The sequence below is a fragment of the Muntiacus reevesi genome, chromosome 17 (assembly GCF_963930625.1).
Source record: "Muntiacus reevesi chromosome 17, mMunRee1.1, whole genome shotgun sequence".
NCBI lineage: Eukaryota > Metazoa > Chordata > Mammalia > Artiodactyla > Cervidae > Muntiacus > Muntiacus reevesi.
This window is the reverse complement of record NC_089265.1, coordinates 16,980,664-16,998,003: the sequence shown is the minus strand read 5'-3', so window position 1 is coordinate 16,998,003 and position 17,340 is coordinate 16,980,664.

The window sequence follows — 17,340 nt, the reverse complement described above, 5'->3', positions numbered from 1 at the left end:
ATCAAGATAGTATAACTTACCTATGGTTTTCCAAAACCAGACAGTGAACTTGGAATACTCCTAAACTACTCTATATCCACATTACCTGTAAATGTGGTTTTTTGCTTTTCTGTCTATAATGATTATAAATCCATGACACCGCCTAATATTCACCCACTTACACACTCATTTCAAATCCATTCCTGGTTCAGACTGCACCACTTTGAAAGGAATCTGGCTCACAGGATTACATGCCCTTCCTAAAACTTCCTCAAACATGAAAAGTGAAACAAAAACAAAGCTAGTCCAGAGGCAGTTCACCCTCTGAAACTCTCAAGAGCCTTCCCCTGCTCTTCCCGCTCACCCTCCCTGGCCTGGGTCCTGTGGCCTTCTCTCTGTTCTGGGCCAGCTTATTTAGTGTTTTATAACCTGCTCCCCACACGTCACCTCTCTGTGCCGTGAAAACACCCCTGGGCTTGAAGTTCTTTTTCTGCTCTGATTGCTTTCTGGAGAGTAGTTGCCTTCATTGCTTTTATGGTTGTCCTTTGTTGGAGAGAAAATAAGGTAAAGAGAACAGGGCAGAGGAAAAGGGAAAAAACATGACAAAAAATTCTATACTGTGGTGTGTTCAGGAGGAATATTTCTGGCAGTGTCAATACCAAGTGACCTTGCACTTGAACTGAACACAATTACAAGTGGAACATTTTTATTATTTTTAATAGCTGTTTCAAGAACATTTTATCCTTTACAGAAGGTTTACTTTTTGGAGGTAGAAATGAAAGAACATGGATAAGGATGATATTTAACAACATAGATGAACCTGAAAGGCATTATGCTACTTACGAAATAAGTCAGTCACAGAGGGCAAACACTGCAAAATTCCATTTTATATGAGGTATCTAATACAGGCAAACTTAACAGAAACAGAAAATAGAATGGTGGTTCCCAGGGAACTGGAGATGGGAGTTGTTGTTCATTGGGTATGAGGTTACAGCCATACAAGATAAGTTCTGAAGATAAATAATACACCGCGGTGCTCATAGGTAACAATACATGGTATGTGCGCCTGTTTATAGTTTTAATTTTCTTTCTTTCTAGATTATTTCTGTGCTGAAGAAACACCACTAGTGATCAATGATTGGCATGCTTCGAGAATCAAGGTTTCTGGCTCACTTGTCAAAGGAAATGACATGAGTGGCCTATATTTATTCAGAGGGTAAGTCTTCATGTTAAGTGACCCTCCACAAAAATAAGAAACAATGGACATAAGGGAACTTTTGGAGGTGATGGGTATGGTTACTACCTGCTTTGCCATTGTGGTACCACAAGTGTATGTATATGTCAAACTCATCAAATTGTATCCATTAGACATGTACCATTTGTGCTAATATGGATGAGATCACTAAAATGGAAAAAAAAAGATTTGATTCAAAATTAAATAAAGATTATGTGAACCTGCCTGCCAATGCAGGAAACACAAAAGATGCAGGTTTGATCCCTGAGTGGGGAAGATCCTCTGGAGAAGGAAATGACAACCCACTCCAGTATTTCTTGTCTGGAAAATTGCATGGACAGAGGAGCCTGATGGGCTATAGTTCATGAGGTTGTAAAGAGTCGGGCATAACTGAGCATACACACACAGACACACACACACACACCAGGATAGAAGAAAGCTACACACACATAATTTTAACCACTACATTTGTGAAACGGCCTGTGAGTGGACAGGGTTATTTCTAGCTCACCTCACTAATGGGCACTGCTGCATCCTCATCTCTAAAGTGGAGGAATAATGATGATTCCTACTACATAGGGATGATGCCAAATGTGGGAACAATACAGCTGACCTTGAACAACACTGGGATTAGGGGCATCAAACCCTGCTCAATCAAAAATCTGCATATGATTTTACAGGCAGCCTTCCATATCTTCATTTCCTCTGTGTATCTGTGGTTCCACATGCAAGGATTCCACCAACCACAGATCAGATAGTCTATTGATTTTTAAAAATCTACAAATAAGTGAATCTTCATAGTTCCAACTCACCTTGTTCAAGGGTCAACTATATCAATGATGATAATTAATAACTTGATGTTCTTAGTCATGTCCAACTCTTTGACACCACGTGGACTGTAGCCCACCAGGCTCCTCTGTCATGGCGATTCTCCAGGCAAACATACTAACATGGGTTGTCATCCCCTCCTCCAGGGGATCTTCCCAACCCAGGGATCGAACCCAGGTCTCCCTCATTGCAGGTGGATTCTTTACCGTCTGAGCCACCAGGGAAGCCCAAGAATACTGGAGCGGGTAGCAGTCTATCTCTTCTCCAGGGGATCTTCCTGACTCAGGAATTGAACTGGGATCTCCTGCATTGCAGGCAGATTCTAATAACTTTATAATAATGAGTATAGTGGTAATTCACTAACCAACTCTTGTAGCATTACTATATGCCCAACACAGAGTTCAATATATATATTTTATTTGATGTGTACAATTACCTGTGAGGTAGGAATTATACATATTAACTCTTTATCAGCATGCCTGACCTATAATGAGGTTTCAGTAAGAATAACTATAACAATAATTACTACCTTAAATGTTTTGTCAGAGTTACTCAATGTTATAATAAAGCTTGTCTTGTTGGAAGCATTTTTGCCATAGGTAGAAATTATAGAGAGTGGATACAGATGTATTTTAGACCTGCAGTTAAAACATATTGTTTTCACTCAGAGTGGAAGTCCAAGATAATAAGGAAAAGGATTAAGAAAGAGAGGGGAATCTGTTGATGGGAGAAATGAAGAGTCAGGTCTGTAACTGGCACAACTACTGATTTATAAGGACAAACATTTAGAAAGGGATCAGAGATGGGGACTTTGTGGGTGATGTTCTCAGTCAATTTTCCACCTGCCCCAGCATAACTATTCCTGTTGAGTCATCACCCCTGCCCCCAAGGAAGACTGGATCAAGATATCAGAGTAAGAGAACCGAGACCACCTCCTTTACTTCATTGATCACCACCTAAATAATCCTACAGAGACAAAATCAGATGTTTCTGCAGAACCAGGTGCTGAGTGATTTCAGAGACACTTCTGTACTGTCCCTGAATGAGAGAAAAATCTATTTGCTGATGCTTGAGATTGCTTTCAAATGCAAAAGTGGGGCAGCCTATAGTCCAAAATTAAAAAGAAGAGGATGAAAAAAGAAAATGCCTATCTAGAGGGTAAAATTTTTAGTAAGTTTCAGATAAAATGTAATCAATAAAGTGTAAATGAGTAATGTTAGTCATTTTCCAATTTTGATGGAGGAGTAGGCAGGGAGGAGGGCAGGCAGATCTTAGAGTAGCAGGTATCTACGGATAACACAGGTGAGAAGCCCTTTAAAGGAATGACCATGTTCACATGAGTTGGACCTGGGTGGTTCTAACGAGGTTAGCACCTGCAGAGGTCATACACTGGGCTCTCTTGAACTTGTCTGGAAAAGCCAACAGGGCAGCCCTAAGAAAATTACTTGGTGCTTCTTTGAGTGTTTCATTTTAAGATATAAATACCTTCTCTGAAGAAACATTAATTGAATTGTAGCTGCAGTTTGAACTTGGACAGGTGAATATCAATTTATTTTTGGACTCAGTGTTGAAGAATAACTAAGAGTTTAATATCAACTATGCTGTAGTAATCTAGGAGGATATAACTGAGCGAGAAACAAACTTTGTCACCCTCACAACAAATGTTTAAGGAATAAAAGGATCGGGAGGAAAGATGAGTCAGAAGAGATCATTTGGGATACTTTGACACAAGAGAAGATCTTAATTTAGGAAGGGAAAAAAGTAAAGAGATATTCAGATTTTTTTTTCAGTATCAGAGAAGGAAGAACCAAACATTCCCAGAGAGTTTATCAAAATCCCCTTCAGGTAAAGCACATTCCTACTGATATAGGGTTTCCAACTAGTCTAATAGTCCTTTCTAAACTGTTTCATATTCATGCAATGTGGGCTGGGATGTTTGCCATAGAACATGCCCCTTCACTGTAACGGGTTTTACTACCTAGAACATTTGCTAACAACCTTGACATTTTTATTTGCACCATGATGACAGGGGAGTATAATAAATTCCCCCCAAAAGGCCGCAGAATTGAGAATTAGATAGCAAAGAGAAGAATGAAAAGCGGGAGGTATTGTTGATGAGCTGGTGTATCAGGCAAGGAGAAAGTATTTGCAAAGGAAGAGGACAGAAAGAAGAAGGCATATTGGGAACGGCTGCTGGGCTCTCATAGCAGAGCAAACGGTTTCTGAGGGCAATTTTCACCACTAACACAGTCCAATGGAGCTAAATTCTCCCTCCATTCTCCTTAAAGTCCACCTAAATAGGAGAAGGACTGAACTGCTATCTATAATCACAGAGTCTGGGTGGAGAATGGGTGAAATGGAAACAGCCCTCCCAGGCATCACAAGATGGCTTGTCTTTTTTTTTTTTTTTCCATTTTAGGGCTTTGTTACCACTAGAAGGAATATCAAGCAAGATGCTGAAGTGAGGGTAGTTGATGGTGGGTAAAAGAAATGGCATTACTGACCATCAGATGGGCCTGAAAACTCACTTTTATTTATTTCAAAATCTATATCATTATGTATGATGTGTATGCAAACTCTTACTGTAAAATAAGTGTAAAACTATTACACGCTGCATTTTCCTTTAATTAGGAGAGCAAGCAAATAATAAACTCAACACAGAGGCATATTCAAAGGCAATCATATTTTCGCTTTTCCCCAGATGAACCGGTTTATCACTTAACTTATATGTTACATTCCCGGAGTAGCCTCTCTGGATATCACAAGAGTTAAGAATAATATTCACAATGAAAGTGTAGTGAAGAGACTTGGGAGAGGAGTGAGACATTCCCAAATTGTAAGCTCGAGAAATTAGTCAGCTCTCAGACTTGGGTACCCAAGCCCTCTGCCATGGATGATGAATGGCCCACTGAGGACCTCCACCCCCTTACCGGGGATATAGTTGTGAGGAGGAGCAGAGGTAATGTCTTTTGTATAATGAGTCCACTGAGAAAGGGAAGTGTGTAACTGCTGAACCTATGGCAGGGAGTAGACTGTTTGTACGTCTGAAACAGAAAGAAAACAATTTCCGCTGGGGCATATAAGGCTCTTTGGGAAGCAAAAAAGAGACTCGAAACTCAGGAGCAACTTAAACACCTCCGGCGAGGGTGGCAGTTCCAGCATGCAGCTTGTCAAGTTAATTTATGGCTGTGTATAATTGCGTGGTTGCTTTTTCTCCAGAAAGATGAAACAGCCAAGCCAAGAGAGATGGGTATCTCACTGTTTCTAATATAGCGATAAAGATCTTATTTTTAGTGCGAAGTGAAAAAGAATGTGGGGATGCTGGGCAAAGATTAGGCTTTTGCAGTGTTGAAAAGTTTCCAAAAAAAAAAAGCAAAAGGAATGCAGACATGTTTCAAAAATCAGGAGCCTAATTACTCAAACTTTTAAAAGTTTAACTCTTGAACTTCTCCAAAGTAGGAGGCATTCCTTCTGTTACAATACTTTAAGTTAGGCTGAGATAGTTCTTGAAACTACAATCAGGAGCTTGTCATTTAAATCTCAGATTTGTGAAAGCTTTGTTTTTATTATCCCTTTTAGAATGTGATTTGCTCCTACATTATAATAAACTTAGTGGAAATAACAGCCATGATTAATCAAAGCAGTTGATTATACAGTATTAGATTGATTTCAAATTACATCTTACTTCAGTGTCCATCGGAGAGGAAATACTTTCGGTTAAATAAAAACTGTGCAGGAATGGGAATTTGAGTTGTAATATCGAAAGGAAAAGTTGGTTATACCAATCTCCCAGGCCCAGTTCTTCTCCAGAAAAAGTTTCTACTAACAAAGCTGCAAAGGGGGCCTCAGTGTTTAAGGCATGCCTAGGTGCTAAGCTGCTTTAGTCGTGTCCGACTCTGTGATCCAATGGCCTGCAGCTCACCAGGTCCTCTGTCCATGGGATTCTCCAGGCAAGAATACTGGAGTGGGTTGCCATGTCCTTCTCCAGGGGATCTTCCTGACCCTGGGATCGAACCTTCATCTCTCATGTCTCCTGCATTGGCAGGCAGGTTCTCTACCACTAACACCACGTGGGAAGCCCAGGGTTTAGGCCACTGCTGGACAAATCATGACAGGCATTGCTTCAGCCATAGTACCTTGGTTGGTATAAAACAAAATTAGTTCTCTGTACTAAGAAAGCCAGGACTTTAATGGCCGCAAAAGTCAGTTGCCTGAGAGAATTCCTCAAATGAGATTCTTTATAAATGTGTAAAGCCTTGCTCAAGGACCAAACAAGGTTGTGGGTATTTTTAAAATGACAATGACACTAATGGAGTCATTGAGATTTCCCTGGTGCTTATAGGGAACTCATTTTCCTACAACATGCTGCCTCTTGGTTTCTCAGCAACAGTCTAAAACTCCACCCTCATCCAAATGAACTGTCAGATTAGGCTAGATGTGAGGTAGGAGCTTGTTCTCAATGCTAGGGATCTCAGTGACTTGGGGAACTCCTTATTTTACGAATGTTTAAACAGAGGTAACAAAACATGGTCCCAGGTTCATCTAGTCAAAGGGCATAGCTAAAACTAGAATCAAGGCTAATATTTGATTTTGATTGAAAATGCAGTTTCTTAACAAAATTGTTTAGTTTGTCTCACAAGAGGCATAGGGAAAGTGAAGATGATGAGAAAGGAAAGAACATTTATGTTTGGAATGTACTCTTCTGAATCAAAGAGCTACCTAAACTCACATACTCATCATTAGGTACTGCTCCATATCTTTTTTTTCCCCCATATGTTGCTAATCTTTGATTACTTTAATAGATGAAGCAATTGAACTAATTTTTTAAAAAGAGTCCTACTACTAACAAGTAATTTTTTTTTAGGGTCAAGTATGTTTAATTCTATTTCTGACCAGAAGCTAAGACTGCTTTTGGACGGGAAGCATTAAAATATTCTTGCTAATCCTTCAGATGATTCCCTGAGACCTGATAAACTTCACTGAGGATTTTTTTTTCTTTTATTCATGTATTGCATAAAGATACTCAACAGAAGAAACACTATGGTTCAAGTAATGCTTTGGTCCAACCCTTCTCTAGTATAATACTATCCCTAATAATGCCCATCCTAAAGGAAAATGCACACTCCACAATTGCACCCTGCCTTCTGATAATGATGAGTGACTTGAAAGGGATGTACAGTGAGTGCCAGTTCTTCCTTTCTGTCCACAGGCCCTGTGATATCTTTTTAAAAAATAGAAGCTGCCTTAAGAACTTTTGTTTAATACTAAATTTAGTTTACTGGGATAGGAAGAAAGGTAGAATAAGGTGTCTTTAAAGCTAAAAGAATAAGCATGAGTTAATCACTTAAGCTGGGCTGTGGGGTGGTATCTTGAAGAGGCCAAGGCACTTTGTCTTTAGCTTAACAGAGAGCACTCTATCACTGTGATTTTCTATGGTCCCTCGGGTGCTAGGATTAGAGGGTAAGACTTTACTCCCCGACTTGAACTAGATCATGGCAAAGGCAGCTGTTAGACTCCCAACTTGCTCAAGTAGCTTATCACAATCTAGGAACATCTTCCAGATCTTCACTAAACCATATTTTAGTTTATTTAATTAATAAACTAATATTTTAGTTTATTTAATTAATCTCTTATTACACAGAGATCTCTTGTATTAATTATTCCTCTAATCACTTGGGAATCATCTAGACAGTGATAAATTTATTACACAAGGATTCAAAAGAATTTTTCTTATCTGGAATACACCAAGTACACACATTTTTCTTTTCTAGCATTTTCCTATCACATGAGTAAAAAGAGAATAATAAATATAATTACCCCATTACTATCACAGTATAAATTCCCTATCTGGTCTCTGCAATGGTTAAGTAAAATAAAACTTAAATATTTAAGGCATTCCAAACTCCTATGATTTAGATTTTTTTTTTTTAACAAACCTTGAGTAAATTAATTAAGGGACCAAAATAATTGTTTTGACTGATTTCCTATAGATAGCTAAGCAGACCATACTGTTTTGGACTCACTTTCTAGTGAAATAAATTTTAAGCACTAGACTCTGATATTCATTCATTTATTCATTCTTTTATCAATTTCAAAAAAATATGTAACTTGTATGGCATGGATTGTGCCAGTACTGTAGATACACTTGAACAATCCATAATTCAATTAGTACAAAATTTGGTTTGCTGGGTTAAAAACTAAAGGAACTCAAAAATACAAGAATATCAATCATAGAGAACAGGCAGGGTTAAAACAGTTTACAAGGCAGGACTGAGAGAGATGAGATTCGGGAAAGTACTCCACCCAAATAGAACAATTGGAGTGAAAGCAGAAGGTGCGTGTTAGAATATGATGGAAGATGAGATTAGGATGTGGTCCATATATACAATGGAATATTACTCAACCATAAAATTACAAAACCAGGTGATTTAGAGAGATATGGATGGACCTAGACTGTGTCATACAGAGTGAAGTCAGTCAGAAACAGAAAAGCAAATATCATGTATGAACATATATATGTGAAATCTAGAAAAATGGCTCAGATGAACGTATTAGCAGGGCAGGAATGAGAGAGATAGACACACAGAATGTGGAGAACAGGCTTGTAGACACAGGGGTGGGCAGGAGGGGTGGGATGGCTTGGGAGATGAGAAATGGCATCTATACACTGCATTCTATGTCGCTTCAGTCGTGTCCAATTCTTTGTGAGGCCATGGACCACAACCCACCAGGCTCCTTTGTCCAAGGGATTTTCCAGTCAAAAATTCTGGAGTGGGTTGCCACGCCCTCCTCCAGGGGATCCTCCTGACCCAGGGATAGAACTCACATCTCTTACGTGTCTCCTGCATTGGCAAGAAAGTTCGTTACCACTAGCACCACCTAGGAAGCCCAATATATACACTATCATGTATAAGACAGACAGCTTGTGTAGCAGAGGGAGCTGAGCTCAGAGCTCTGCGGTAACCTGGAGGGCTGGGGCCAGGGGAGGGAGGTCCACAGAGCAGAGGATACATGTACACATATAGTTGATTCACTTCACTGTGCAGCAGAAATTAACACAACATTGAAGAGCAACCATACCCCAAGAAAAATGAATAAATATAAGGGCTTCCCTGGTGGCTCAGCGATAAACAATTCACCTGGGATGCAGGAGACTGGGTTCAATTCCTGGATTGAGACGATCCCCTAGAGAAGTAAATGGCAACCCACTCCAGTATTCTTGCCTGGAGAATCCCATGGACAGAGGAGCCTGGCGGGCTACAGTCCATGAGGTCGCAAATGGTTGGATACAACTTAGGGACTAAACAACAACAGAAAAGGGGCATATAATGCTGCATCTCTGACATGTTAAGAAACTTGGACTTAATCCTATAGATAAAGATGAATGCTTGAGAATACATAGACGAAGGAGAGAACTGTATTTTATAAAATTAGTATTGGGTTTTAGCAATAGCGACATAGGCTCAGTGAAAAGGATATTTGGAGGTGGATATAAATGGAAGCTGAAAGTAGATTTAGAAAACTACTGTCATAATCCAGATGAGGAATGTTGGAAACTTGAATTAAGGCAGCTCAAGAACTGTCTGAGAGTTAATGTGGTAAAACAAATTTGGTAGACATTGCTGAGACAGGGACTGCAGAACCTCACAATTAATTAAACCCAATGAGTGAAAAAAAAAAAAGAAGAGAAAATTAGATGACTAACATTTTGTTCCGGGGCGACTAGCACAATTAGGGTATCATTCACTGAAACAAGGCAAGTCCTAAGAAATTTTTAACTGTGTAGGAAACAGTGGTGAGAATAAGGCAGATAGATGGACACACAGGTTGAATAAACTGGCTCAGATTAAGTAATAGACAATTTTGCATCTTTCTAGGGTGGTTTAAGGTTTCATGAAAATATTTCCCTTTTCCCCAGACAATAATGCCATATCACTAATCCAGACTAAAATATGAAAGGTGAATTTTTTCAATTTCTACTTCCAAATTATCACACATCAAAACTGATGATTTACTTTTATGTTTTCATAATACAAACTAAAATTTTTTAAAATTGAATATTCAGAGAATATCCCTTAACAGTTGGATGAACATGTTATGCCACTATGTAGAAACGAATGTATTTTAAAAATCTAGTGCTTTTATCTCTAATAAGTTTTGTTTAGGTATCTCTGTTGAGAAAAACAGGTTTGGAATTGGCTGTAAATGATCATTGTTAGGCACCAACTGTTTGCCAGTATTTTTCACTCCTTCTACTACCACTATGTGATTAAAAACAAACAAACAAAAAAATCAGTAACTTCCTCCAAGGTCACAAGCCAGTAAGTAACAGATACAATACACAAAACCAGATTGGCCTGTCTCAAAAGACAAACTCCATAACGCTAATGAATTGGGGATGTATTTTTTGTTCTACTATATATACAAAAAGTGAAAGTGTTAGTTGCTCAGTTGTTTCTGACTCTTTGCAGCCATCATGGACTTTAGCCCATCTGGCTCCTCTGTCCATAGAATTCTCTAGGCAAGAATACTGAACTGGGTTGTCATTCCCTTTGGCAAGGATCAAACTCAAGTCTCCGACATTGCAGGCAGATTCTTTAATGTCTGAGCCACCAGGTTCCACTATATACATCTGTCAATGGGGTAACATTTTTTTGTATGTTTCCTCTATGAATTCCAGTTCTCTCATCTACAAAAGGACGGAGTCATTTTTAAAGACAAAAGAATGATATCTGGGAAAAAACTTTGAAAGTGCTATAAAATAGCATCTGGGATTCCCAGGTGGTGAAGTGGTAAAGAATCTGCCTCCCAGGGCAGGAGACTCAGGAGATGTGAGTTTGATCACTGGGTTAGGAAGATCTCCTGGAGAAAGGAATGGAAAACAACTCCAGTATTCTTGCCTGGAGAATTCCATGCCCAGAGGAACCTGGTGGGCTATAGTCCATGGGATCCCAAAGAAGCATGAATGAGCATTAGCACATATGCATAAAATAGCATCTAATATAGAAAATATGTTGCATTATATGTATTAATGGTAAAAATTAAACTTTATTCTATCTCTTAAGAGAAATCCATGAAATATGGATTAGTTTTCAAAAAATGTGTATAGAAGAAATTCCTTAATCAAAGTGTGACCTGGTCTGTACTATTGCAATCTGATAACTGGTCTAGGATTAAAAGGAAAGACATCAGTATAACAGATACATGTAGTGTAAATCACACATGCAAATCATATATGTTATTTTAGAATTTCTAATAGCTGCATTAAAAAAGTAAAAATAAATAAGTGAAATTAATTTAACTATATATTTTGTTTCAAAATTTCATACTATCACTTTATGTAATCAAATGTATGCTTTTATGTGGTCAATATAAAATGTATTAATGAGATACTGACAGCATTTTCTCCATTGGAAGACTTAAAAGTCATGTGTATATTTTATAATTCCACCACATCTCAGCTCACACTAGCCATATTTCAACTACTCAGTGATCGCTTGTGGCTAGTGGCTGTCATACTGAACATTGCAGCTCTATGATATTGACAATGGTCTATGAAGTACTCTGTCGCAAGAATTAAAAGAATGCTCTGTGCTCATAAACAAGGCCACTCAGCTACCTCTTTGGGCGTTTGCACAATAAAAAAGAAAAGAGTGGGACATAGGCAGAAAGGTTAACAGCAGTCAAGAGACACAAAGGAAGTAGGTAGGGAGGTGAGATTATGAATAAGCAGAAGCCATCTAGTAAACAGACAGATACAGAGAAGCCATCAGTGACTAGTAACAACAGGAGCAGAGCACCAAATCTAAACAAAGAAGTTGAATCCAGGTAACAGAAGGCTACTCAAAACATCAGTTGGCCAGTGAAGATGCAATACAGTCTAAAATACCATTTCAGTTATCCATTAGGCCCGGCAACATAGTTTATGAAAAATGTCTTATCTCCCTTCATCACCCTGTTTCCTTTCAATATACTTCCATCACCTTCTGTGTGTATTATGTCAAACAGAAAGCAACTTTATTTTGCTTTCTACTATGGCTTCACATTTATTTATACAGTATTCTTTCTCTGGCCTGAAAAATATTTCAGCTAGCTCCCTGACTTCCTTAGTCATTCTATAGTCTTTCAGGTTGCAAATTTACCCATGCTTCTGTTATTGAAATGTTCAGTCTCATGTAATAATCAAAACTGCAAATCTCTTCTTCTTCCTGCTCTACATAGGAAGCATGCAGCCAGGAAAACTCCAACCATATCAAACCCTTATTCCCAACCTCCCTAACCACAACTTTGCTTTGCTTTGTATCTCTAGGGTAAAAGCAGAGTATAAAGAGAGATGAGAAGAAGGGCAGGAAATTTTTACCAGATGCTTGTGATGATCAAGTATTGACATCTCTGGGAGTCAGGTATTTAAAATTGCTTCTTCCTTTGTTACCACCTTTGTGGGTCCTTCAGAATGGTATTTGTTCCTCCCACCCAGAGTTGAGGGTTTTCCTTTAGTTGATGGGTTCCCTTGACATGGGTAAAAATAGTTGGATGCATTAAAATACTTAGATAGCCCCGTGACATCCTGTTAGTTACTTCTAACTACTTTCTATGAGATCGGTTTAACACACTGGGATCATTGGTATTAACCCACGTTATTAAATCTGCCCCATATTGTAAATGACTTTATAATGGAAGCAGAATATTGCAAATCTCTTGACTGAAGGTTCATTGGGCATCACTAAGGTCTGCATTTACTCTCTTTTCCCATGGTTGACTAACCTCTTCTAATTGACTCTATAATTATGCATGTTAATGTAATAAATCTGTGCATTAGTCAGGGTTCTTCAGAGAACCAGCAAAGATATAGATACATAGAGATATATATAATCAGTCTGCCATCTGCAAACTGGAGATCCAGGAAAGCTGGGGGGCAGGGGAGCTGTAATTCAGTCTGAGTTCAAAGGTTTGAGAACCAGAGGAGCCAATGGAGTGATGCGAGTTAAAGTACCAGAGATGAGATGGCTCAGTTCAAGCAGTGAGGCAGGAAAACAGGGCAAATTCTTCCTTCCTCAGCCTTTTGGTCTATTCAGACTTTCAATGAGTTAGATGATGATCACTCACTTTGGAGAGGGCAGCCTACTTTACTGAGTCCAGTAATTCAGATGCGAATCTCCACCAGAAGCACTGTCACAGACACACCCACAAGTCATATCTAATCTGGGCACCCCCTAGCGAGTCAAGGTGACCCATAAAATTTACCACCAGAGCCTGAGCCCCTTTATCCATTGTTATTACTAATTGCATGATGTTTCTCTCTCCCAACACATGTTGATTTTTAGAGATTAAGTCTTAAAGGGTAATTTTATACACACACACACACACACACACAATTTATACGGGCTTCTCTGGTGGTTCAGACGGTAAAGAATTCACCTGTAATGCAGGAGACCTGGATTTGATCCCTGGGTTGGGAAGATCCCCTGGAGGAGGGCAGGGCAACCCACTCCAGTATTCTTGCCTGGAGAATCCCATGCACAGAGGAGCCCAGTGGGCTATATATAGTCCATGGGGTTGCTAAGAGCTGGACACAACTGATTGACTAAGCACAGCACATATATATATGTATTTATATTCTAGTTTCTGAAGAAAGCTTTGATGTATCAAATACATACTAAAAACACTAAGCTTTAGCTTTGAGAGATTTTAAGCACATTCCATGACAATATGCTTGTTGTTTTCAGTTCTTTGCTCTTTTGTTCTGCATATTAAGAACCTGATGCTCAGAGACACAATTTTAAAAATGTTTTAATAAGCAAATCATGAATATTTAAACTCCTATTGAGAAGATTTGCTTGTTATGTTCCTTCCTTCTTGAGTCTACCTTAAAATATGCCATACTTTCAAGGTCTGAGGCTCACTGCTCACCTGGGACTGAATGGCCAATTCAATCTCTCCTTGAGCTATCATCTAGAGAACAGGGGAGTAAATATTACTGCTTGGATGAAAAGAGGTTTTCTTTAAAATAAATAAGATGTCAAACAACAAAAGTTACAAAGCAGAGTTTGCAGATTAACTCACAATGGGAGCACTGTGAGTATATATTTCTTTTGGTGTCAAGGAGGTTTTTCTAAGCATATTTCAATAATTGAGTTCTGTCTCTGCAATCACTAATTGTCACATTTGTAAAAGGCTAGAATTATTTCAGAAATGAACAACAGGCTTCAAAGGCCTCCTCTCTGAACAGGCCTTAAGTGCCTGGTTGGAAGCTAACTGGGTCGCACTTCAACCTGAAGAAATCCAATTGCACCTTACAGAGGACACAGAGTCCGTATGTGCTGGCAAAGTTGAGTGCAGAAATCAAGATAATTGATCTGATAATTCAGATAAAATGCATTCCTGTCAGATGAAGCCAGATAATTTAAGCATGAATAACATTTTAGTATTGAATTTTTGGAATAATTGAGTGTCATGAGTTTCCATTTAAATTTTAAGGAATAATATTGTAAAAGAACCTTTACTAATATGAAGTGACTTACACTCTTTGAATTAAAATTGAATTGGAATTTAAAGGCAGTGTTTAGTCTAACAAATGCATTATTATTGCAAAATGTCATTCATGATTTAGTTTAACACTAAGTAGCAATTAACCACAAATAATAGCTAACATTTAGTGAGGAATTACTACTGCGTGCCAAGCACTGTGTTAACAGCCTTGTGTGTATTCTTGCATATGCATAAATCATCATAACAGAAACGTTACCATGCTATTCCCGCCCGTCTCAGAAAGGTCCGCATAGAAGGCAGAGCTCGGTGCTCACCCTTCCGTAATGGGCCCCTAATGGAGCCCATGGGTCACTAGTAAAATGGCATCTTGGAATCTTTCTGGAATTAAGAAATGATTTATTTTCCTTGGTACACAGATGAAAAAATATAATTTATTTGAAGATGCTTTAATTAGAAAGACTAAAAATACTATGAGCTTTTTTTCTCTAATCTGCAGACTGATAGGCTTTGTTTGCATCTCAGATATATTCTACATGGTCTCTACTCAGTACTTTTGCTCTTGTGAGTCTTACAAGCATTTTTAATTGGGGGTTTTAAATCTTTTCCTTGCTCCATTGGTGAGGTATACTTTCTGCACAGTGAAAACAATAGCATGTAACTCTTGTAGCCTTTGAGCTTACTGTCATCCCCCTCTCCCCATGCATAATAAAGAAATTAGAGCGTATTGGAACCTTTAAATTCACAAAAAGTTAAATAAAATTTTATAATCTCCCTTGCTGATACCCTGATTGACACCACATTTTGAGTAATACATCATTAAAGAAATCACCCTCTAATGCATGATTGTAATATTACGATGGGAGAGTTGTTACTTAGAGGCAGTACTTAAATAGACTGTTGGCCCCAAGAGCCTTAAAAAAGAAAAGTGAACTTCTTCTTTCCAGGGTTGCTGGAAAAGATCTACAAAAGGCCCCAGGAGTTGAGATGAAAGTTACTGACTTTAAGGGACACTTTCCCATTAATTTAGTAAGCCTGAGGCATTAGATGCAAGGTCTTGATTTGTCAAATTGCATCGCTATTATCCTACAAAACATTTCAACAAATTTAGTTCAATTTAAAGAATCAAGAAGTATTTCTGAGTAGAAAGAAAAGGTTTGAAGGTTAAATTAATCATACACATACACACACACTGAATTTAAATTTGACCAACCCCTTTTCTACCACCAGTGTAAAGATCCACAAATTAGTTTAGACTGTTTAAGTGAAAAGGATTTTTGCATAATATATGATAAAACTTTTGAAGTTACTAACTGAACTCAGTGTAAAAGAATAAGCTAACACTCTAACACAGAGAAGCAAACTACCACAAACTGTTTTTCTTTGAATAAAAACACTCTTTGACAATACAGTCTATGATTTTATTGACTTTCCACCTTCCCCTTTGCTCATATAAAGAAAGGAAAATATTTTAATTATTTTTTTTCCCCAAGATATTTCTACCTGAACGTGGGTACCTCTGCCAAGGAAAGCAAAATTCAGACCTGAGGCAATTTATTTCAGTCTAAGAGTGTCTCTGTCCATAGACAACAAATCACTAGGCCTATCTTCATTATCAAATTCAAATTTCCGCAGAAAGAGAAGTCATAACTATTCATCAGTTAAAAATGCTCTTATACAAAGAACATATACAAAGGTAGCCTGTTTTGAAAGAATCAGGCTCCTCAGAAGGAGAATCATTTGAAATATGCATCCTAGTAGCTTAAATGTATCACTGGGAGTAATGAACTTGTATCCCAGAGCAACTGTAAAAGTCAGCGAACTCAATTCTCTTGCCTTAAAACCCTTATCAAAAATAAGTTGATACATTCCTTTTAACAACCCTGTGAGCTTTTCCTATTTACTCTCTACTGTTGAGAAAAGGTGAAGACAGAACTGTTGAGCTGCCTCAGCTGAAGTGAAATGGCAAAACAGGAAAGAGCAGGACAAGCTCAGGTTACCACCAAATCCTTAATTTGTTTTCTGGTCATTCTTCCAGGAGAGCTCAAAATCATATTATTCTTTGCCATTAAGATATCCGTCTAATCTTTAGACTATGCAGTCTTAAGCAGAGATACCAGATAGGGTGTGAAAGAGACAAAGATAATAGATAATTGTCTGCCTGAATTGACTTTTATTTGGTTCTAAAGACTTCAGTGGGATTACAAACCATGCCAAAGACAATGCTTCTTCACATGCAGTAGGAATGGGAGGCAATTTGATTTCCAGATTAGGATCAGTTAGGATTGTTCAGCCTTGGCAGACAGAACAAAGATTTTCAATGTAATACATACAAACTAACTGCTTTTAAAAAACCAACTTTTACTGCTTCCTCTGTTAAGAACTTTAACACCATTAAGACAAAGATAAATGACACGCCTTTGAAAGAAACAGTGCAAGTAAGAAAAGTGAAAAGGGAGAAAGAAAAGAAAAAAGAAGTAGAGTAGGGAAACAAAGAACTGAGAACAGTTCTAGGCGGTTGACCGCATGTGCAGAAAGATGGAGAGGCCTCTCATTCCACATTTTGACATTGTTTTACCAAGTTTGACTGTGTAATTTATGAACCTTCCCTGTCCTTCCATAGGCCTTTTCGGTTCAGATTTTGATACTATACATCCGTAACTCCATTAAAAGATGAAAGAGGAAATAAAACTACATATGTAGTATTCCTTTTAAGGAAGAAGAGTGGCGGGGAAAAGGAAAGAGGTAGGGAAGGAAGGAAGTGGGGAGGGAAGGAAGGAGGGTAGGGTTAGAAGGTGCTGGAATAAATGCTA